Genomic DNA, 23,646 nt, shown 5'->3' with positions numbered 1-23,646 from the left:
TGCTATGAAATATTTGGAATACCTTATTACAATTACTCATATCCAAAACTATGGAGCAAATTAACAAAAATGAGGAGAAAACAAAAAACTGTCCAAAGGCAGTGGTCTTAAAACACATTTTGTATACATGGCCCCTTATAGTTTCCTCTTTTGGATTTTTGGCCTCCTTCCACAAATCTTTAACACTGCAGTAAAGCAGCAGTGGAAATGTAAGCTACACACTTGCAATCAACAGAAAAGGTGAGGCTTAAGGTTTTCCTATCAAGTTAGAACAAAATTGCCATGTCTCCTCCTTCTGGCCCTGCAGGCACCTGAGCAGAAACTGATAATCCGTAGCTGGCAGGAAGGCCAGTTTAAATTGAAGCAGCTGGTTCAATTTAAAATGTGATTTTTGTTTTTTTTTTTCAGATACTACTAAAACTCAGTGGTGTCTTTGGGTCTATGACCTGCTCTGCAGGATGACAGAAGGCATAGCCAAAATATGAAGGCAGGAGAGGACATAAAAGGACAGGATACAACAAAAATACTCATAAAGCCAGTGTAACATGATCACCAATGTTTCATGTGCATGTACTGATTAGACCAATATGTGCATAGTCACTATCGTACAAATACGTTTTAATGCATTATGACCTGTGTATAAGAAGAGCGTAAAAGAAAAGGCTGATCTGTGTTCCATATTCAGAGTCCTAAAATAACAGAACCAGAAAAGTTTTTAGAGGTATCCAGCTCAGCATCATTGTTATTGTGGATGCAGGAACTAAACGAAAGAGGCTTATCCATGGTCACACAGACAAGTCAAGGAGCAGACTTGGGACCAGAACCCAAGACTAGGCTGATTATGGACTTGAGGACAAGATGTAGGAAAGGGATATATTAAAAAACCTTGTCATTTTTGGAGAGAAATCTCCAGAGACAGTTTTAAAAATCCTCAAATTTACATAAGACACTATCCATAAGTGGGAGAGATTTCTTAGCTAAGTAAATCACTCTCATCTACCATTGCCTCATCAAATTCTTTTCAAATGCTCATCTCAGGAAAACGGGAATTACAAAATGTCATGGACCTTTGAGGCTGCTCAAGAATAGCCAAAGCTGCATATGGTAAGTTCATCCAAGTGAAATATCTAAAACAAAACCCCAAGAGTAAGAATGCAGAGAGAGTTCATTACCCAGTTGCTGTCCAGGGTTCCTACAACTCATCTTTGAAGAGGGAGCACACCTGCAGTGGTATCAATGGAAATAAAAATTAAATCCTCAAATCTAGAATTCTATGCTTTTTAAAACTCAGCCCCAACCTCCACTTTCCAGTACTCCCCTCCTCAACAACACTCTAGGCAAATTAGACAGGTGCTTGGCTTTCCAACTTTGTTTAAAGAGGAAAAGAAGTATGTGTTCACTTTTCTCCACAAATCCTGTGCCTTCCCTGTGAATTCAAATCCTAACCATCCTTCAGGCCCAGCTCAAGGCTCCCAACTCCAGGAGCTTTCTTTAAAAAGTGCACATTAAAGTGATCTGCCCTATTCAAGGGGCTTTAGTGTCACTCAACCTAATTTGCTGAACCAAATCTGGAGAATACCTGTGTTAACTGCCACAGAGGATTGTCCCCAGGTGGGGAGCAGGAGAGAGAAAATGGTAGTCATTCTTACAGTGTTTTGTATAGTATTTATTAATCCAGGAAACACAAAATTCTGAATAAAATGACTTGGAAACTGAAAATAAAATTAAAATAAAGTGTCCTCTGTGGCTCCAAACCTTTTTCTCCCCAAAGTTTCTGGCTGCCTGCCTCCCATCTCCCCTCACTCAATCCAATCTGTGCTCTAGCCACATCAGTCTAGCTGCTTCTCTCCAAGTACAGCCAACACTCACTGCCTCTAGAGCTTGGCTCTGTCTGGATCATTTTTCCCTGTCAAAAGCATACCAATCCAGTAATTATTTACTAGAAAAAAGCCTGCACAACTTGGACTCAGAATACCTGAGTTAGGACCCCAACTCCATTGACTCCTAGCTAAGATTCCCATCCAGACCTGCCTACCTATCTCTCTTTCTCTCTTTCCTTTCTTTCCTTTCTCTCTCGCTCTTTTTTTTTTTTTAGAAAATTTTTTAATGTTTATTTTTTTTTAGAGAGAGAGAGAGGAGGGAAGGAAGGAGGGAGGGAGGGGCAGAGAGAGAGAGGGAGACACAGAACCCAAAGCAGATCCAGGCTCTGAACTGTCAGCACAGAGCCTTACACAGGGCTCAAATTCATGAGCCGTGAGATCATGACATGAGCTCAAGTAGGATGCTTAACCAACTGAGCCACCCAGGCACCCCTACCTATCTCTTTCTACTAGGCAATGTGTTCTCTGTATGTAAAATCAGATAATAACAAATCTGAGCATCTCTAATAACTTGAGCTCTTGGAAGGATATAAATGCACAAAAGGCATGACCTCTGCCTTCTAAAAGCTTATGATTTATATGAATGAGTAAAAAAAAGGAGTTGGCAGGGTCTGGTAGGGAGAAAAAGTGACCTGGAGTTAAGGCGTTAGAGTTCTGGTCTCACCTCTGGAACAAACTGTGGAATCTGGGTAAGTACCTTCCCTTTACTGGGTCTCAGCTTACCTGTTTTGCAAAATGAGCAGGGTTTTTTTAGGGTCTTCCCAGCTTGGATATTCTGTGAAAAATAACCACAGAACTAGCTCATTCACAGGGTGAGCCAAAAGTGCAGTACAGATAATGCCTAATGTAATCAGAAACAAGCTGCTGAATTCAAAGGAAGCTGCTTTGTGACTGGTAGATCCAGTGGAATCTCAATAGAGAGGTGAGAAAGCTGAAGTCAAATGATGAAAGTATCTGCTGCTAGGAGGTCATGGCTAATCACAGGAACACTTCTCATTCACAGGAAGCTCTACACAAACTCTCCATTCAGGTCCCAGAGTCCCTGGGACCACACATAGGAGCCTGGTTGCCCAGAGAAGAGGTACCAGTCAGGAGCCTTGCAGGATAGACAATGGATAAAGTCAAATGGGACACAGCCCATCCTGCCCAAAGCTGAGGCATCTTGAGCTTTCCCAGTCATCAAATTTTTTCTTGCCAGAGCAGGTAACAGGAGCAACAGAACAGCAGGGCTCCAGATATTAAATTTTTCAAAATATGTACTGAAGCTCAGGTTCTTTCATCCAAAAACAGTTTTGCTTTGCAGGACTTAAAAATTTCAAAGGAACAGCAGCAAATTATTTTTGTAAGCATCAGAAATGTAAAAAAGGTTTTATAATTTGTCAGATTCAGGTTTAAATCCCAGCAACTACTTATTATCTACATGACCCTGGGCAAGAAATTTAATGTCATTAAGCATTAGTTTCCTCATCTATATTAAGAATCTCCAACTTACAGAGCTTGCCTGAGAATTAAATGCAGTAAATGAGAAACACACTGTAGCCATTCGGTGTGAATTTCTCCTTCCTTCCTGCTCCCATATCATACTGTATTAACTTCTAGTGTAATATTATTATCCTTATATATCTCTTTATATATACACACACATGATATGTGGATATATGTATATTTATACATCTATAAAGACTATGTAAATATAAAAATACATCTATCTCTGACATGAGATTGTGAACAGCTTAAAAGCAGGGACAGTATTTTAATCCATATTCAACATCTCCTAAAACAGTGCCTGGCATATAGGAAGGGCCTCATGAAACTGGATGAATATGTCTATCATGTGTCCAGTCCTATGCTAGGTGCTATAAGGAGAACAAAATAATGATCAATAATGTTAAACATAATAGAGGCACCTGGGTGGCTCAGTCAGTTGGGCATTTGACTTCAGCTCTGGTCATGATCTCACTGCTCGTGGGTTTAAGTCCGGCATCAGGCTCTGTGCTGACAGCTCAGAGCCTGGAGCCTGCTTTGGATTCTGTGTCTCGCTCGCTCTCTCTCTGCCTCTCCCCCACTCACACTCTAGTTCTCTCTAAAAAATAAACGTTAAACAAATAACATTAAACATAATAAAATGTAACAACAACAAACATATAACATTTGTTGTGTTTCAGACACAATTCTAAAGCCTTTAAATGAACTCTCGTCCTCCTCCTGTATCACACTTTCAACAACCTGATGAGGAGGTATAATTGTCCCCACTTTGTGGTAAGACAGCTAAGGCACAAGAGGGTGAAATAACTTGCCCAAGTCCAGAACAGGCAAATCCAAAGAGAAAGCAAGCAGTTTTTTGTTTGCCAGGGGCAATTCATCTCCAGGTCAATGCCTAGTAGTAAATGTCTATTGAGTCTACGATTCATCAGTGGGCCTCTGCTACTTTAAAGAGTAAGAATGTCTGCATGGTAGGGGTACCTGGGTGGCTCAGTCAGTTAAGTGTCTGACTTTGGCTCAGGTCATGATCTCACAGTTTGAGAGTTCTAGCCCAACATCAGGCTCTATGCGGTCAGGGAGGAGCCTGCTTTGGATTCTGTCTCCCTCTCTGCCTCTCCCCCATTCACACATTATCTCTCAAAAATAGAATGCATGGTAGAAAACACTTCATTCGTTCATCCAGAAATATTTATTAAGTGCCTTCTATATACTTGGCAATGAAACAGACAGAATTTCTGCCCTCATGGAGTTTATTGCCCACTGGGGAAAACCAAAACGGAACAAATATTTACAAGTATACCAATAAATTATTTTTTTTTTTAAATACGGATTACTATGAGAGCTCAGAAGACAAAGAGCATGTAGGCACAGAAAATTTAGATTGCAAAGCACCTTCAGGTCACTGAGTCCACATACTTTTTCTTTTTTAAGCAACTGAGTAGTAAACAGTCTTTCCCCATCCCAATCTCTGCACCATCATTGCTCATGCAGGTAGTCTTGAATCCACCTGATTACTACAGGCTATTGCTCTTTTTTGCTATTTTAATTCATAGATTTGTAAATCCAACAGAAATAGATGTTATCTATTAACAGTTAAAGAACACTATTTAGGGAGGGAAAGTCTGTATAGGTCACGATGGATTGTGCTTACCCATTAATTCTCTGAGGATGCACTTCTTCAGAAATAAATATTTCTGCCCCTCAAAAAGAACGGGGAAAAACAACAATTCATAAGTATCTTACATACTGCATGAACTTGGTTTTGGCTCAGGGATACCAATAATTTTTTTTGAAATACCTAATATGACCTTGAGTGCTTTTTAATATGAAGGCAGATACTAACACTACAATATAAGATAGGAAACATATGCCATTCATGTTAGGGTCAATTAAGGAAGTAGAAGATCAGGAATCATTCCTTTCAGCATAGGTCATAACTTAATAGTAAATGCCTAGAGGGTACCTGGGTGGCTCAGTTGGTTAAGCGTCCCCTGGTTTTGGCTCAGGTTATGATCTCACTGTTCTTGGGACTGACCCTTACATCAGGCTATGTGCTGACAGCATGGAGCCTGCTTGGGATCCTCTACCCATCTCTCTGCCCCTCCCCCACTCACTTGCCCCACTCACTTGCATTCTCTCTTTCTCTCAAAATAAATAAATAAACTTAAAAAATAGTAAATGCCTATAAAAAAAAAAGGCAGTGGGCCTTAGGAAACTAGAAAAAGAAGAGCAGATTAAATCCAAAATAATAAGAAGATAAGAAATAATAAGAACAGAAATCATTGAAATCGAAAACAGGAAATCAATAAAGAAAATCAATGAAACCAAAAGCTGGTTCTTTGAAAAGATCAGTAAGATGGATACTAAGAAAAAAGAGAGAAGACACAAAAGACATATCAGAAATGCAGACGTCACTATAGATCCCATGGAAATGTAAAGGATAATGAAGGAATACTATAAATAACTCTAAATGTAACAGATCAATTCCTTGTAAGACACCATCTGCCAAAACTCACACTAGAAGAAACAGAAGATCTAAATGGACCTCTATCTATTAAAGAAATCAAATCAATAATCAGTAATCTTCTAAAGAGAAAACACCAGGCCAGGACGGATACACAGGAAGGGGTGAATTCTACCACGTAAGGAAACAATTATACCAATTCTCTACAATGTCTTTCAGAGGACAGAAGCAGATGGGATACTTCCTAACTCATTCTGTGAGGCCAGCATTACCCTAATACCAAAACTAGACAAAGACATACAAGAAAAGAAAACTACAAACCAATCTCTCTCATGACCATTGGTGCAAAAGTACTCAACAAAATATTAGTAAACGTATTCTTAAAGAATGTAAAATGCTTATACACCATGATCAAGAGGGATTTATCCAAAGTACGTGAGGCTGGTTTAACATTCAAAAATCAATTAAAATTAAAAAATAGGTTATTTTTAAAAATCAATTAAACTAATCCATCATATGGACAGACTAAAAAGAAAAATTGTACAATCATGCCACAGATGCAGAAAAGCTTTCGACAAAATCCAACACCCACTCATGATAAAAATTTTTAATAAACTAGTAAAAGAGGGGAGCTGTCTCAACTTAATAAAGACTGTTTACAAAAAACTACAGCTAACATACTTAATAGTGAGAAATTCCAACTTCTCCTACTAAGACCAGTAACAAGGCAAGGATGTTACCTCTAACAATCCATTTTTAAAAATCATACTAGAAGTCCTTACCAATGCAATAAGGCAAGAAAAGGAAATCAAAGGTATACAGACTGGAAAGGAAGGCATAAAACTGTCTTTGTTCAAACCACACTGAGATACCACCTCATGCCAGTCAGAGTGGCTAAAATGAGCAAATCAGAGGACTCTAGATGCTGGCGAGGATGTGGAGAAACGGGCACCCTCCTACACTGTTGGTGGGAATGCACTGGTACAGCCCCTCTGGAAAACAGTGTGGAGGTGCCTCAAAAAATTAACAATAGAACTCCCCTATGACCCAGCAATAGCACTGCTAGGAATTTACCCAAGGGATACAGGAGTGCTGATGCATAGGAGCACATGGACCCCAATGTTCATAGCAGCACTCTCCACAATAGTTAAAACATGGAAAGAGCCTAAGTGTCTATCAACGGACGAATGGATCAAGAAGATGTGGTTTATCTATACTATGGAATACTACATGGCAATGAGAAATAATGAAATCTGGCCATGTGTAGCAACATGGATGGACCTTGAGGGTGTTATGCTGAGCGAAATAAGTCAGGCAGAGAAGGACAAATACCATATGTTTGCACGTATAGGAGGATTAGGAGGAACTTAACGGAGGACCATGGGGGAGAAGAAGGGGGGAAATAGTGGGGCAGAGGGAGAGAGGCAAACCATGAGAGACTCTTGAATGCTGAGAACAAATTGAGGACTGATGGGGGGGGGAGGGGAGATGGACATGGAGGAGGGCACTTGTGGGGATGAGCTCTGGGTGTTATATGGAAACCAACTTGACAATAAACTATTTGTAAAAAAAAAAACTGTCTTTGTTCACAGATGAAATTATCATCTATGTAGAAAATCCTAAAGAATTAACAAAACGGTTCCTGGAACTAATATGTAATTAGAGCAAGATGCCGGATACAAGGTTATTATATAAAAGCAAATTGCTTTTCTGCATATTAACAAAGAAGTAGAATTTGAAATCAAAAACACAATACCATCTACATTAGCATCCCCCCAAAAGAAAAAGGTATAAATTAACAAAATACAAGATCTATATAAGGAAAACTACAAAACTCTGATTAATGTAATAAAAGAACTAAGTAAGTAGATATTCCATGTTCCTGGACAGAAAGACTCATATTATCAGGATATCAGTTGTCTCCAACTTGATCTATAGATTCAATATAATCCTAATAAAAAATCCCAGCAAGCTATTTTATGGATATTGACAAACTGATCCTAAAGTTTATATAGAAAGGCAAAAGACTCAGAATAGCCAACACAGTATTGAAAAAGAAGAACAAAGTTGGAACACTGATGTTACCTGACTTTAAGACTTACTACAAAGATACAGTAACCATGACAGTGTAGGACTGGTGAAAGAACTGACAAATACATCAACAGAACAAAAGAGAGAGCCCTGAAATAAAGCCACATAAATACAGTCAATTGATCTTTGATCAAGGAGCAAGGGCAATACAATGGAGCAAAGACACTCTCTTCAACAAATGGTACAGAAAAACTAGACATCCACATGCAAAAGAAATCAATCTAGACACACACCTTACACATTTCACAAAAATTAACACAAAACAGATCACACACTTACATGTAAAACACAAAATTATACAACTCCTAGAAGAGTAGAAGAAAACCTAGATGACCTTGGGTATGGTGATGCCTTTTCAGATACAACATCAAGGATACGATCCATAAAAGAAATAACTGATAAGCCAGACTTCATTAAAATTAAAACCTTTCCTCTCCAAAAGACAATATCAAAAGAATCAGAAGACAACCCACAGATTAGGAGAAAATATTTGCAAAAGATACAACTGATAAAAGATTATTGTCCAAAATATACAGAGAACTCTTAAAACTCAACAATAACAAAACAAACAACCCAATTTAAAAATGGAATAAAGACATTAACAGACACCTTGCCAAAGAAGATACACAGATGGCAAAGAAGCAGATGAAAAGATAACTTCACATCATCAGTCTTCAGGGAAATGCAAATTAAAACCACGAGATACCACTACACACTTATTAGAGTGTCTAAAATCTGGAACACTGACAATACCAAATGCTGGGAAGGATGTGGAGCAAAAGGAATTATCATACATTTCTGGTGGGAATGTAAATAAGAGTGTGTCTAAAATCTGGAACACTGACAATACCAAATGCTGGGAAGGATGTGGAGCAAAAGGAATTATCATACATTTCTGGTGGGAATGTAAATAAGTACAGCCACTTTGGAATACAGTTTGATGGTTTCTTTCAAAACTAAACGTATTCTTATGTGATCCATCAATCACACTCCTTATATTTATCCAAAGGAGTTAAAAATATAGGTGCACACAAAAGCCTACAAAAGGATGTTTATAGGTAGCTTTATTCATAATTGCCAAAACTTCAAAGAAACCAAGATGTCCTCCAATAGTTGAATAAATAAATTATAGTACATCCAGACAATGGACTATTATTCAGTGCCAAAAAGAAATGAGCTATCAAGTTATGAAAAGATATGGATGAAACTTAAATGAATATTACTAAGTGAAAGAAGCCAATCATAAAAGACTACATACTATATGATTCCAACTATATGACATTTTGGAGAAGTCAAAACCATGGACACAATAAAAAGATCAGTAGTTGCCAGGGGGTGAGGGGGATTAGGAGGAATGAACAGGATTTGGCAGGCAGTGAAGTATTCTGAATGATATTATAATGATAGATATATATCATTATATATTTGTCCAAACCCAAGAATATATAACACAAAGAGTGAACCCTAAGGTAAACTATGGATTTGGGGTGATTATGATGTATCAATATAAGTTCATCTTTGGTAAAAAAAAAAAAAAAAAAAAAGGTGCCTTTCTAGTAAGTAATATTGGTAAAGAGGAAGGTTATCCATGTGTGAGGGCAGTGGGTATATTGGAAATCCATGTACCTGATCAAGAGGTAAAGTATAATTCTCTTCCTCATGAATCTGAGCTGGATTCACCCAACCAGTAGTATGCAGCAGAAGTTATGCTATATGACTTCCAAAGCTTAGTCCAAAATGGCCATTCAGGGGCACCTGGGTGGCTCAGTTGGTTAAGCATCCAACTTTGGCTCAGGTCATGATCTCACAGTTGGTGGGTTCAAGCCCCACATTGGGCTCTGCACAGACAGCTCAGAGCCTGGAGCCTGCTTCGGATTCTGTGTCTCCCTCTCTCTCTCTCTGTCCCTCCCCTGCTCATGCTTGCTCTTGCTCATTCTGTCTCTCAAAAATAAATAAACATTAAAAAAATTTTTTTAACTTAAAGTTTTTTTAAATTGCCTTTCAGCTTTTGCCTGGTTCTCTTGGATACTCCCTAGAAAAGCATCCTTTATTCATTCAAGCTTTCAGCAAATATTTGTTATGAATCCCTACGATGTGTCAAACCCTAGACATTGTTTTAGGTAGTAAAAATGAAACAGTGAACCATTCAGCCACTGCCCATCTTCACAGAATTTATACTCTAGAGGAGGAAAAAGATGAAGAGCAGGTAGGACAGACTAAATACATCATATAATTACAACTTGTAAGAGATGATCATAAAAAAGCAAATAAGAGATTTTCTTGTGAATACCAAGTCAAGAAAGGACACTCCAAGGTAGTGACATTTAAACAGGCCATAACAGAGGAGTCGTTAGCAATACTGGAGGAAGGTACAGGGAAACATTTTAGGGAAAGGAATAGTATGGGCCAAGGCACCAAGGCAGAGAAGAGCTTGATATGCTCTCAGAGGAACGAAGAGTGTGTGGCTGGAACAGAATGAACACAGTGGAGAATGCATAAGGAACAGAGGATAGGTTTTTGAAATGATACTGGTGAGTTAATCATCGATCAGTGAGAGTAGCATATCAGCAAACTCACCTCTTAAAATTATAATTTAAATACTCTTTTAAAGCCAGGTTATATAACTTCAGATATAAAACAAAAGAACTCAGGTAACAAATGCTGATACTGAATGCTATATGACTAGAAGTAGTCACATAAGCAAGCACATTATGCAAAAATGGGAATGTTTCCAAGACAAAGGAATATACGGTTTGAAGGCCTTCCTGTAATTAACCTCTTTAGAATTTCAGGACACAGAAAGACAGAACTGACTTTTTCATTGCCTCATTAATGGTGCATTTCATAAATCATACCTGATTTGACCTAGTTTCATTTGTCTCAACATGTTTCTCTGAAATCATAGTTCATAAATGGGGAATTGATCAAGCCTGTCACCAAAGGATCCCCTGACTAAAAAGAAACAGCCCCTTTACAGAACATCAAAGGGGCTCCCTACATATCCTGCCCAAAGGCTTTGTCCTCTTATCTGGTGTCAAGCCCTTGAAAAAGAAGAAATGGGCTTACACATTATTTCACACTTCTGTCAAACATCTGTTTTTACACCCAAAGACAACTGAAATAATGAGCTGAAAAAACCATTACTGGCAATGGCTCCCAGAAAACCATCTCACAAGCCTGAGACCTCCCAGCAAACACTACCTTAACAGCAAGGTCCTTTGTTCTAAAAGACTCTCACATTGGTTGAAATCAGTAAGTTCCAAGTTACTGTCAGTTAAAGTTTTGAGCTGACAAAATTTCATTATGGTACAGCAGTTTCAGGAAATATGTTATCATTTTTATAATAAGATGGATTTTAGTTTTATAATTTGAAAGAATTGGTGGCTTTTTCTGCACGTGCACCCTAGCCTATTATTGTGGCTCTCAGTAGGAGCCATAAAAGGAGCAGCCTGTTGGCCCCCTCTCCAGGAATAGTCTGAATAACAGGACTGGGACTCTGTAACTCTTATCTGTACTGTTGTTTCAACACCTGTGGAACTCTCTGAAGGCACTGCTCCTCAGGGAAAAGAAAACGGAGACACACCTACCCCTACCTACATTGTGATCACGAACACTTGACCAGGCCAAGGACCCTCTTTTCCTCTCCACTGAGCCCAGGGGTGGCAGGAGATAAACATAAAAATCTGCTCTTGTTTTTGCTCATATCTGGTCATGAAGTTTGCTCTGCTGGTGAATAACAGCTCTTATTTTCATCTTCAGAATTTAGAAATCAGTCTTTAACAACCACAAAGCAGCCTCACCAATACGCAAAGAAAACCAAAGCAACATGCAGTTAATGCCTGTGGACGAGACTAGTTTAATGGTAATAACAATGAAAAGGGGATAACCTAGTATTTGAGGTAAACCACGAGGGCACAGACTCATACTGAGGTCTTCACCCTGGGTTGAATCTTGTAGTTAACACATGAGGGCAAAGAATGATTCTCTACCACTAGACAACGGGGTTCCTTACTGAGAATAAAATTCTCATACATGATGAATGAGCAACAAATCATTTGCAGAAGTGACTCAAAGAAATATCTGGAGCATAGGAAATTCAGAAGCACTACAGTCCAACAAATATGTCAAAGAGGGAATTCTCGGGGAAGTTGAAATTGCAGCTTAGAAAAGAAGGAAACCTACCTTGCTAAAGGTGGGGGGTAAAAACACACAAAAAAGTAGTGGAGCAACAGCTTGCATTCAAATTCTCTGACTCCCAAGCCTAGGCTATGATTTCCCTCTCTTATAACAGGCGTGTTTTGTCAGGTGCCAACAAGTGATTTTTAAACGTGTGTGTGTGTGTGTGTGTGTGTGTGTGTAAACATTATTACAGATTATGTATTTTATATATAATATGTATTTGTACATGTAAATATATTTATTATAAATACACATACATATACATACATCCACACATCCACACACACACATATATATGCAATTCTTATAAAAGAGCTATCCTGGGGCACCTGGGTGGTTCAGTCGGTTAAGCGTCCGACTTCAGCTCAGGTCACGATCTCACAGCTTGTGAGTTCGAGCCCCATGTCGGGCTCTGTGCTGACAGCTCAGAGCCTGGAGCCTGCTTTGGATACTGTGTCTTCCCCTCTCTCCACTCCTCCCCCACTCACACTCTGTCTCGGTCTCTCTCTCAAAAATAAAATAAACATTAAAAAATTTTTTAAAAAGAGCTATTCCTATTCCACCAAAAGGGAAAACAAAACTGCCAAGTTGGCATTCACAAACCAGTTTTATAGTAATTTATTACCCCAGCATCAGCTACTCAGGAACCGGGTCATTGGGACTCTTGTTTGCTAGGTCAGGCACTTTGCAGTGTCCTAGATGCAGAGGCTGTAATGACCAATATAAAAAATATTGAGAAGGCTCTGTTGGAAGCACGAATATTCACTTGTATGAATACCCCAAGGCAGGCTGGAGCAGAAAGCCCACTGGTTAGAATCAGAGGGCCAAAGCTGGAGTCTCAGCTTCTCTAGATATTCACTCTAAAACCTTGGACCCCCTAACTCTCTAGGCCTTATTTCTTTTTTTTTTTTTCTTTTTTTTTTTCTTTTTTTTTTTTTATTTCTAGGAGAGAGAGAGACAGCGTGAGCAGGGGAGGGTCAGAGAGAGAGGGAGTCACAGACTGAAACAGGCTCCAGGCTCCAAGCTGGCTGTCAGCACAGAGCCCGACGCGGGGCTTGAACCCATGAACCGCGAGATCATGACCTAAGCGAAAGTCGGATGCTCAACCGACTAAGCCACCCAGGCGCCCCATCTAGGCCTTATTTCTATGTAGGTAATAGCCCTTTACTTCCTGTGTATGTAGTACTACAAAGTTCATAACAAAAAAATTAGCAGTCCCCTACCTTACTCTTGACTTCTGCTTCCCAAAGGCAATTGGTTTCAACTTTTGGCTCTTTCTTTTGGTATTTATCTCTCCATTTCCAAAACAAAAAACAAAAAAAACAAAAACAACAACAATAAAAAAAAAACCCATGCCTGTACTGGTTATTTATTGGTTTAATTTTTTTTTTTTTTGGTCAATTTTAGTCACCATTATCTTTCTGTATGTATAACATGATCATCACCCTCACAACTATCCATAAATATATATGCATACTACATAGATCACAGTTTTTCATTAAATTTATATTTAAGATATACCCATATGACAGAATATTAGTCAGCAATCAAAAGGAATGAACTATTGATATGTGGGGAATAAGCTCAGGAATCCCCAGAGCTTACACCAATGGGTTAACAAGGCATAAAGAAGTACAAAGCCATAGGATGCTCTCACCCAAGTTTGGGTACACAAGATTAGCACCCCAGAATAGGGAGGTACAAAGGCAACCCAGAATAGAGAGGGATGCAAAGGCACCCAATAATACAAAGGTATATGAGGTAAGCAAGATTAGGCATTCAGGGCAAAGCACCCCCCTAATTTAGTACTACAGCAGAAAGCTGCTTTCACAGGAAGGAAGGACCAAATTAGGTAAGGAGGTAAAGAGGGCTACAGACCACTGCACTGCGCTATCAGTGATGCTGCCCTGATGCTACCCTGAGCAGAGCTGATTTACAAAAGAAAAGGCCCTTGTTAACCTTGAAGCATTTTGCCCTGTCTTATCCCCTAGGCTGGCTAAGATAAACAGACACGGAGCCTTCTGTCTGCCATTAACAACCATCTGCCCATATCTCCATCTGTCCAGCACCAGGATTTTGTTTTATATTGACCCAAACCCCAAACACTGTATAAATCTTCAAAACCCTCTTTCCCTCAGGCCCATGAGTTCATGTTCACCAATTCATTGTTTCTTTATGCATGCCCATCATGTTTGTAAGTCTTCTGATCTTAATAAATATGGGGCAAGAACTCTTATTCGGGGCTCTTGTCTTTTCCCGGACATTAGCCATTTCTCCTATTTTAATCCTGTGTCCTCTATCTTGCTGGCTGAGAGAGAACTTTAGACTCCGAGTCTACAACAATGATAATACATAACGACTTGTATGGATCTCAAGGGCATTATGCTGAGTGAAAAAAAGGCCATTTGCTGTATTATTCAATTTATATACTTACCTTGAAATGACAAAATTATAGAGATGGAAAACAAATTAGTGGTTACCAGGATTTGTGGTGAGGGGTGGTAGGTATGACTATAAAGGGATAGCGTGAGGGAAATCTCTGCAGTAATGGAATATTCTGTCTTCACTGCAGTGGTGGTTACACAAATCTACACATGTGATAATATGGCACAAAACTATACACACACATTGTACCAATGTCATTTTTCTGGTTTTGATACTGTACTATAGTTATACAAGATCCAACCACTGGGGGAAACTGGGTAAAGGGTATATAGGACCTTTCTGTACTATCTCTGCAACTCTCTGTAAATCTGTAATTATTTCAAAACAAAATGTTTTAAAAAAACTAATATTCAGAGTTTAAATTATTATGATTTTCACAACTAAGCCACAAACTGTATTATGACTGCATTGCCCTTCTTCGACAACTAGAATCCTAATTTTTCCTTGAATTAATAGTTGCCTCAGTTTTAATTTACAGAGTTTAAATGTCCTTTTCCCCACTTCACCTCCAAAGTATCCAAAATAATATTAAGGCTCCTTTTAATACAATAAAAAATATCAGATAAAGTATTGGTTTCATTTTACCTTTTTTTCTAAAACATCCCTCTAGGAGACCTCCACCCTCTTGTTCCAATCTGGTAATGCTCTCTAGTCTCAAGGCCTCCTGCATAGCTGTGGTCTTGGAATACCTCTTTCCCACCACTCTGAGGTTCCTACTCACTTTTCTCTTCTCTGTTAAATTCCTTTATTTCCTAGATGCATGTGTTCCTCTTTCTTTTCCATCTTATTATGATGTATCAAACTACCAAGTTTCCTGAGATATAATATATGGAAAATAAATTTTTTGGGATGCTGCATTTCTAAAAATATTTTCCTTTTTTTCTACCTTCATATCTGATAGTTACTTTTGACTGAGTATAGAAATATATAGTTGGAAATCATGTCCTCTCAGAATGTAAGTTAATTCCTCCAATTTCTTCTAGCTTCCCATATTGTTTTTGAGAAGTCCAATACCTTTGTATATGACCTGTTAATCCTCTCTGGAAGCTTTTACAATATTCTCATTCTACCCAGTGTTTTGAAATTTCATGACAATATATTTCTTTTTTTTTTATTCATTGTACGGAACATACTTGATTGGATTTTCAATCTATACATATATATGTGTACTTAAGTTCTGGGAAATTAATTGTTTGATGATTTCCTTCACCTTGTGATCCAACACCTAATTACGAGGAGGCTCAGAGATCTAAAGGGACGAAACTAGAGAAATTAGAGAGAAGGAAATCATAAAAAATAATTAAATCAATTCTTTTGAATTTAAATAACTTTTACATTTATTTAAATTTATTAAAATTTTTCTTTTTAAAGTTCATTTATTTATTTTGAGAGAGACCACACGCAAGCAGGGGAGGGGCAGAGAGTGAGGAGGACAGAGGATCCTAAGCGGGTTCTGTGCTGACAGCACAGAGCCTTATGTGGGGTTTGAACTCAAGAACCATCAGATCATGACCTAAGCCAAAGTCAGCCACTTAACCGATTGAGTCACCCAGGCACCCCTACATTTAAATAAATTTTAAACTGATCTTCCAATTTCTTTCATCTATTTTCTACTTCTTTGTTTTTATTCTTTCTTTAGTTAATTTATTATTTTTTGAGGTTCGGGGGAGAGGCAGAGAACGAAGGGGAGAGAGAATCCCCAACAGGCTCTGCACTGCTATCATAGAGCCTGATGTACAGCTTGAACTCACAAAACCATAAGATCATGACGTGAGCCGAACCAAGAGTCTGACACTTAAGCAACTGAGCCACCCAGGTGCCCCATAGTTCCAATACATTTTTAAGGGTCTAAAGTTCTTTCTTGCTCTCTATTCCTTCCTTATAATAGGACCTTATCCTTATATCATGGAGGCAGTATCTCCATTGATCTGAGTTTTTTTCAAATTTTCTTTTGCTCCCTACAACGTCTCTCTTGTGTCTCCACCCACCCCTCTTTTGGATATGGAGTTTGTTTTATCTATTTATTTTCATTCTATCATTCATGTTAGACTTTTTTCAAATATTAGGTGATCTTTGCCTATTCTCTCATATTTAAGAATAAGGCACTTGCAGATATGCTGTATGAATAGTAGGGCATGTTAACTTCTAGGCTTCCTTGTGACAAGACAAAGTAACAAACCAATTTTTTATTGGGGAGGCCCTTAACATCTGTGAGTCAGTTACTCAGAGAGGAATCCTCCAATCTCCCACCTGAGGAGAATAAGCTTGATTACCTAATAAGTGGATGGAGACCTTCACTTAATCTCTGATTTCAAAATGTCACCTCTCTTTTTCTCTCAACTAAATGTGCTATTCCCAAGTCCATGGCTTCCCTGCTTTTATTTCCCTAGAGAATACATCTCCAATGTTCTGAAACAGTGAAAAGATCTGGGGTTTTAACTGTTCCTTATAACCTCTGAACTCCTGTTTTCAGCTCCACCTCTCAGCCTAACATTCAAGACACCAAGAACCTCTGGTATCTAGAGCTTTCTAGTGTTCCACACTACAAATAGCTTTATTTGTTAATATTCATATTCCCTCTGCAACCTCAGCATCTGGCCTTCCCTAATGCACTAAATCATCCATCACTTATGCCTCTTTTCCATATTCTCCTATTCTCTTAGCTTTTGTAAGTTAATACTAGTTATTTCAGTGAGGTTTTTAAAAGGAGGTAAGATGTACATGCTCAATCCACTTTATTTTCATCATAAGTCCTCTCAAAGTTCTTGAGAGAACAAAAGATAGAAAGAATATGAAAGTTCTTGTTAAACTTGTAAATGTTCAGTAGTACTGTTAGTGGTAGGAGTAAATGTTATTTTTAAACAGAGGCGCCTGGGTAGCTGAGTCAGTTAAGCATCCGACCCTTGGGGCTCGGCTCAGGTCATGATCTCACAGTTTGGGAGTTCGATCCCCGTGTTGGGGTCTGCACTAACAGCACAGAGTCTGCTTGGGATTCCCTCTCTATCCCTCTCCTGCTTGCTTGCTCGCTCTCTCTCTCTCTCTCTGTCAAAATAAACTTTAAAAAATAAATAGCTATTCCAAAACAAAGGACTTTTTTTTTTCTCTCTGGTGTTCTAGAGAAGCACCAAGGCATTCATAAATAAAATGTCAAAAGTATTTGCAGCCTATATATCAAAAGATGAATACCTTTAATATATAAAAGAGCACCCCCTCACCAAATTGATTAGAGACAGAGTACCTAGCAGGGACTATGCAATAAATAACACAAAATTCACAGAACTACAAATGGCCAATAACAATGAAAACATATTTAGCTTGTCTAGTAATTAGGAAGATGAAAATTAAAACAATGAGGTCTTTTTCTCTCAATGACCATAGCAAAAACTGTAGAAAGTAATAATATCCAGTGTTGACAAGGTATGACAATGTTCCCAGTGATAATCAAATACCAAAAAATAAAAGGGCCTTCTTGCTCCTCAGTTCTAATTCTAATCCTCACTATATGACTCTAAACAAGTCACCCTCCCCTCTATGGGCCTCAATGTCCTCAACAGTTTGTTGTTGTTGTTGTTGTTGTTGTTGTTGTTAAAACAAGAACAAAACCCAGGGTGCCTGGGTGGCTCAGCCAGTTAAGTGTTTGGCTCTTGGTTTCAGCTCAGGCCATGATCTCATGGTTTGTGAGATAGAGCCCCGACTGGGGTTCTGTTCTGACAGCGCGGGGTCTGCTTGGGATTCTCTCTCCCCCTCTCTCTGACCCATCTCTCTCTCTCTCTCTCTCTCTCTCTCTCTCTCTCTCCCTCCCTCTCCCAAAATAAAAAAACTTAAAAAAAACAACCAAGAACAAAACCCTAAATTATCAAGAACATCTGATTTGCTTATCTCATAGGAGTGTTGCAAAGAAAAAAGCAACACTGGCCATGAAAGAATTTTGTAATCTTTAGAGCTCAGAATAATCCTGTAGCATTTATGAGAAGGAAAATGAAAGCATAGTCTTAAAAATAAGCTACTTACTGTCAGCTAAACATCCTATGAAAGAAACAGTGAATTTTCCCAAAGAACTACAGAAAGAGAATTAAAAAGAAATCTAGGTTCTGCTTTTTACCATATGACTTTAAACAAGTCCTCTAATCTCTGTGCTTCAGCTTTAAACACCTCTAAAATCTATAACTGTGTGACAAAGAGAGAAATGAAACCCTTGAACTGAAACAGTTGGAATTCAAACTTGCCCAAGTCTCTTGCCTAAAGAGGCTAAGGAGATCAGAGGCCAGCTTTGTAGAGATATCCAGTTTACTGTCCTATAAAACATTTTTTTTTACTGGCCAGCCTTCCTTCTTGGCTTATACCAAAGAAATAGCAAAATAACGGCATGATCATACCTCATTAAAGGCCTCGAACAAACCCTCCTCAGTCTTGTGTATGAAACAATGAACCCAGAAATACAAGCTAGTGGAAGTTTTGAACCACAACTCAGTCTTTATACTCCACTTTCTCTACAGAGAGCAACTTGAAATAGCGATATCAGGATGACGGCTTGGGAAGGAAACTTTCAGGGGAAACAACTCCATAGTTCTGTGTGGAGACATGGTAGGAATAGATCAAGTAAAATGGTTCCTAAAGGAAATGACAAGACCTCCCCACTGGAAGAATTAATCAATGAGTATTTATTAAGACCTGATCCATCCCACAGGAACTATTACACCCTCAGGGATCTTTTCCTTCAGAACTCCTAAGAGCAGTCATAGCCACTATTTAGCACTTAGCATACTCAAATACTATGTGCCAGGCACTGCACTAGATATTTTCATTTACATTAGCCAGTTTCTTCCTCAAATCAAACCTATTATTAGGTAAATTACTGGCTCCATTTTACAGATAAATAAATTCAGGCTCAGAGAATTTAACAGATTTACCCAAAATTATGGGCCATTATTATTGTCATTATTCTCGTTTTAGTAAAAAGGAAACTGAAGCTCATACAGGATAAATAACTATTAAGTTGTTAAGTAGCTGAATGGGATTTTGCCCAGGTGATTGTGCTATTATAGCCCATACTAATTCCACTCTATGGCTTTTCCTGTTCAATGCTAACCCACAAAATGGAAGCAAGATTTCAACTCTAATGAGTGTGCAGTTAAAAAATAAATGACATGTGCTATTCTTGGGGCGCCTGGGTGGCTTAGTCGGTTAAGCTTCCGACTTTCGCTTAGGTCATGATCTCGCGGTTCGTGGGTTCGAGCCCCGCGTCGGGCTCTGTGCTGACTGCCAGCTCAGAGCCTGGAGCCTGTTTCAGTCTGTGACTCCCTCTCTCTCTGACCCTCCCCTGCTCACGCTGTCTCTCTCTCTCTCCTAAAAATAAATAAAACATTAAAAAAAAAAAAATGACATGTGCAGGCTCTTTCTTCAGTTTCTTCCAAAGAATAAATGTCATCACTTCTTTTGCAGTTAAGCAGCAGCATTTACTTCCAGGAAAATCAAAGGGGATGGTAACTAACTATCCTAAGATTCTCTAGCCAATGGTAGTATCAAAAGAAATGAAGGAAAGGTGACATTGGCCCAAGGGCTTCTCACTGTCATGAAATCACACTCCCATGTCAGCAATCAGTGGTCATCACAGTGGATAATCACAAAATAACTAGCTGAATAATCTGATTAGCAAATCCTGACATTACTGGTCTCTTCCAATGCATTGACTCCCTTCCAATGCGTAAAATGGAAAGCTATTCTTATAACAGACTCTCTCTCTCAGGCCACATGCAATATTCTGACCCCTCAAGCAGTAAGACAGGCATCTGGGCCCCTAACTTTGCCTGACTGGCAACCAAAGAAAGGAATAATTGACTCAAATCTAAATCATTTACCTAAAGGCTTTTGGTAAGCCTGGCTTAGAAACAACAAACAGACTAGCCACATAAAACTTGCATCCTAACAATAATTAAGTGATCTATCTAATTTCAGGCCCCAGAAAAGGAAAGAACCCTATAGGAGCATGAGAAGAGAAGCTTAATGTAGGGAATGCATCCGAACTCTTTTGTAAGCTGCTAGTGTGGGATTTGGAAAAAGAATACCCTGCTGCCAGATAGCAACCACTCCACAAATCAGATATCTGAAGCTCAGGTTCAAACTGGCTTACTTAAAAAGCCAATTATTGGGGCGCCTGGGTGGCTCAGTTGATTAAGCCTCCAACTTTGGCTCAGGTCATGATCTCATGGTTGATGGGTTCGAGCCCTGCATCAGGCTCTGCGCTGACTGCCAGCTCAGAGCCTGGATCCTGTTTCAGATTCTGTATCTCCCTCTCTCTCTGACCCTCCCCTCCTCCCCTGCTCACGCTGTCTTCTCTCTCTCTCTCTCAGAAATAAATAAAACATTAAAAAATTTTTAAAGAAAAGGCCAATTATTAGCGAACACTATCATTGCAGTCTTGCAAGTACTACTCTTTTGCTCTGTTGTTACTTGCCCAGCCCCAAATGACCAGAAAGAGAAAATCAATTCCATACATTTATATTGCCAACAGTTAATAGAAACTCTGCGCTTGTGCCCTTGTAGGCTGGGAGAAAGGGATAGATTGTTGCCCTGTTCAAATTTTTACAATAGCCTAACCTGAGCTCATATCCCACCTTTGCAACTTACAGGCTGTATAACTTTGGTCAAGTAGCTCAATGGTCCTGAGCCTCAGTTTTTCCATCTGTAAAATGGGTATAGTATAATGGGCTCTAGGGATGAAATGAACTAAATTGTACATGACACATAACACATTAATCTCTTTGCTCTTTTGAGGAATATACTTATGTGCACAGTAACTACCCCAGATTTCAGAGCATAACGCTTTAGGAAAGGGGATATGTTTAATTTCATATTAAATATATGAACAGGAAAATGTTCTTACTGTAGCATCTAATGCAAGGTATGCACATGACAGGCGCAAGACAAATGGCATTCAATTAAGGTTTTAACTGCTAGGGAGGATGCTTAGTTCCAATTCCTTCCAAGATAATCAGACTTAATGCCAACCTAGAGAAACACCTAATTTTCCCTATCTTACAGAGTCTTTCCTTCATTCAAACAGTATTTACTGAGCAATTTTTTAGTGCTAGCCCCTTTCCGGGGCAATGCAGATATAAATATGACACTGTTCCAGCCACTATCAAGCTCATGGTGCAATGAGGAAAATAAGTATCAAAACAGATTAGTACAAAATGGAAAGTATTGTTTGCTTTAAGGTTCCAAACCAATTCTTCATTGCCCTGCTCTGTGATACTGGACTGGACCCTACAGGCTACCCATGTCCATTCCCAGTGGATTCATGTTCAGATTTTGCCTATAGAGGGTGTTGGAAGGAGATTACAAACTAAAAGAGAAAGAAGGGACTTTTCCTACAAATCAGCAAGTAGATCAGCATGCAGGGGTTCATGATAGATTTCAACACAGTGGCTTTCCAGGTTTTGAGGCAAGCACTCTCCAGCCAGTTTCTTCTTCACCACAGCAGCAAGCAACACATTCCTACGACAACCGTACACTCTCCTCAGAGGCCTGAGTTTCAGCCTTGTGGAGCTCTCTTTTCTTAATTTTGTAAGTTCCTTCCTCATTTGTTTTTCCTTCAGCTCTAGGGATGGTACCAGTTTTCTGTAGTTGCTACCCTATTACACCTTAGAGTTTTCTTTTATCTCTTTTGTAGTTAACTACTTTTATCTAGTTAACAATTCTTCATATTAAATTTTACCTGTTCAACTTATTGGTGTGGCTTCTAACCTTCAAGTGGACCTTGACTGCTGTAAGTAGATTAAATGTTGTGATACTGGTCATGGAGTCCAACCTCCATATTTTATAGGTAAGATACTGGAGTTTCAAAGATTGGAAGTGACCTACCTGCCCAAGGTCACATGATGGTAGAACTGGAATTAGAACTCCTGCATCTTGGCTCTCAATAAACAATAAGCATGTACCAAGCACCTATTCTATGTCCAGACTCTCCACTGGCTGCTGAAAACACAACAAATGAACTATACCAAAATCCCTGCCCTCAAGGGAGCTCACCACCTGGTTGCTCCCTTATAAGAGACAGATACCAAAAAAAAAAAAAAAAAAAAAAAGAGTTGTAGGCAGAGTGACAAGCCCTAAGACAAAAAGAAAAGGAATTACTAGTTCTGAGACGGTCAGCAAAGGCTTCTCAGAGGGTCTCATTGCACCGTGTTTTATTCCCTAAATGAAGGATTCCTGAGCTGATTAGAAGGTTAGAAAACCTCAAAATAAACCTATAACCAAGGCTTAAGAAATACAAGTAGCCAAACAATAAACCTCCACTCTGGGCATAATCAGAAATATCACTAATAGCAAATCCTTCTAGAATAGGAAGCAATATAGAAACAAATTATAGATGAACACTTGTCAGTATTAACTTAGGCGGCAACAGGAGTTGGGATAAGACAATGATCAGCTATCAGCCTGGGAAGCTTTATAGGAGAGTGTGTAATTGTACGAAGCTCTGAAGAAAGGCTAGCAAGACTGGAGAAGAGATGTAGCCTGTCTGAGAGAACACTCACATGTGAGGAAGAATACACCTAGTGAGTTGGCAGAGCATAGTAAGAAGGGGCCTTGACAGTCCTAGACCAGACAGGAGGCCTACTTTACCTTACTCTCCAGTTCTAGCTGAATCAAGCTTCCCACTGCTTCCCTCAAACAGTAAGTTCTTTCATATTTCTAAGATTCTACATATACTGTTCCCTCTGCCTACAATGCCCTTCGCAAATCTCTTTCTAAGATCTGAGCCATCCTGCAAGGTACAAATCAAACATCATCTTCACTGTAAATTTTTCTCCAGTTACTCCTCCCATTCTTGGTCGGGTCAGAATTAATCATTCCCTCTTCAGTGCTCTTTGTAGATCTCTCAATTATAGTGCTTTCTTGAACTATAATATAATTATTTGTCTGTGTGTGCCTTCTCAACTAGACCATAAATTCCTAAGCAGTATCTATTACTATTCCTAGTAAACAGCAGGAGCTCAATAAAGGTATACAGAATTGTTCTTCTGAACTGTCTAGACAAACTCAGCCTTTAAACCTTAGAATGAATGTGTTTCAGAGCTCTAACATTCCCTGATTCATGATAAA

The 23,646-nt window shown here is 38.9% G+C and overlaps 1 protein-coding gene across 3 annotated transcripts in view; it reads right to left on the bottom strand.

Annotated features, from left to right (window-relative positions):
- The window catches only part of FAM168A (family with sequence similarity 168 member A), a 200,126-nt gene that overhangs the window by 99,164 nt on the left and 77,316 nt on the right, over nt 1-23,646 (bottom strand). Inside the window, exon 1 of one of the 3 annotated variants that reach the window (XM_039219901.1) lies at nt 5,014-5,062. The exons of the other annotated variants lie outside the window; for them this stretch is intronic. The gene's annotated coding sequence lies outside the window, so the exon portion shown is untranslated. Of the gene's footprint in view, nt 1-5,013; nt 5,063-23,646 lie in introns of those variants that run through there. 3 annotated transcript variants of the gene reach the window in all.

Source organism: Hyaena hyaena, unplaced genomic scaffold (assembly GCF_003009895.1).
Source record: "Hyaena hyaena isolate Hyena2069 unplaced genomic scaffold, ASM300989v1 scaffold_848, whole genome shotgun sequence".
Classification (NCBI taxonomy): domain Eukaryota; kingdom Metazoa; phylum Chordata; class Mammalia; order Carnivora; family Hyaenidae; genus Hyaena; species Hyaena hyaena.
This window is presented reverse-complemented; position numbering and strand designations above follow the sequence as displayed.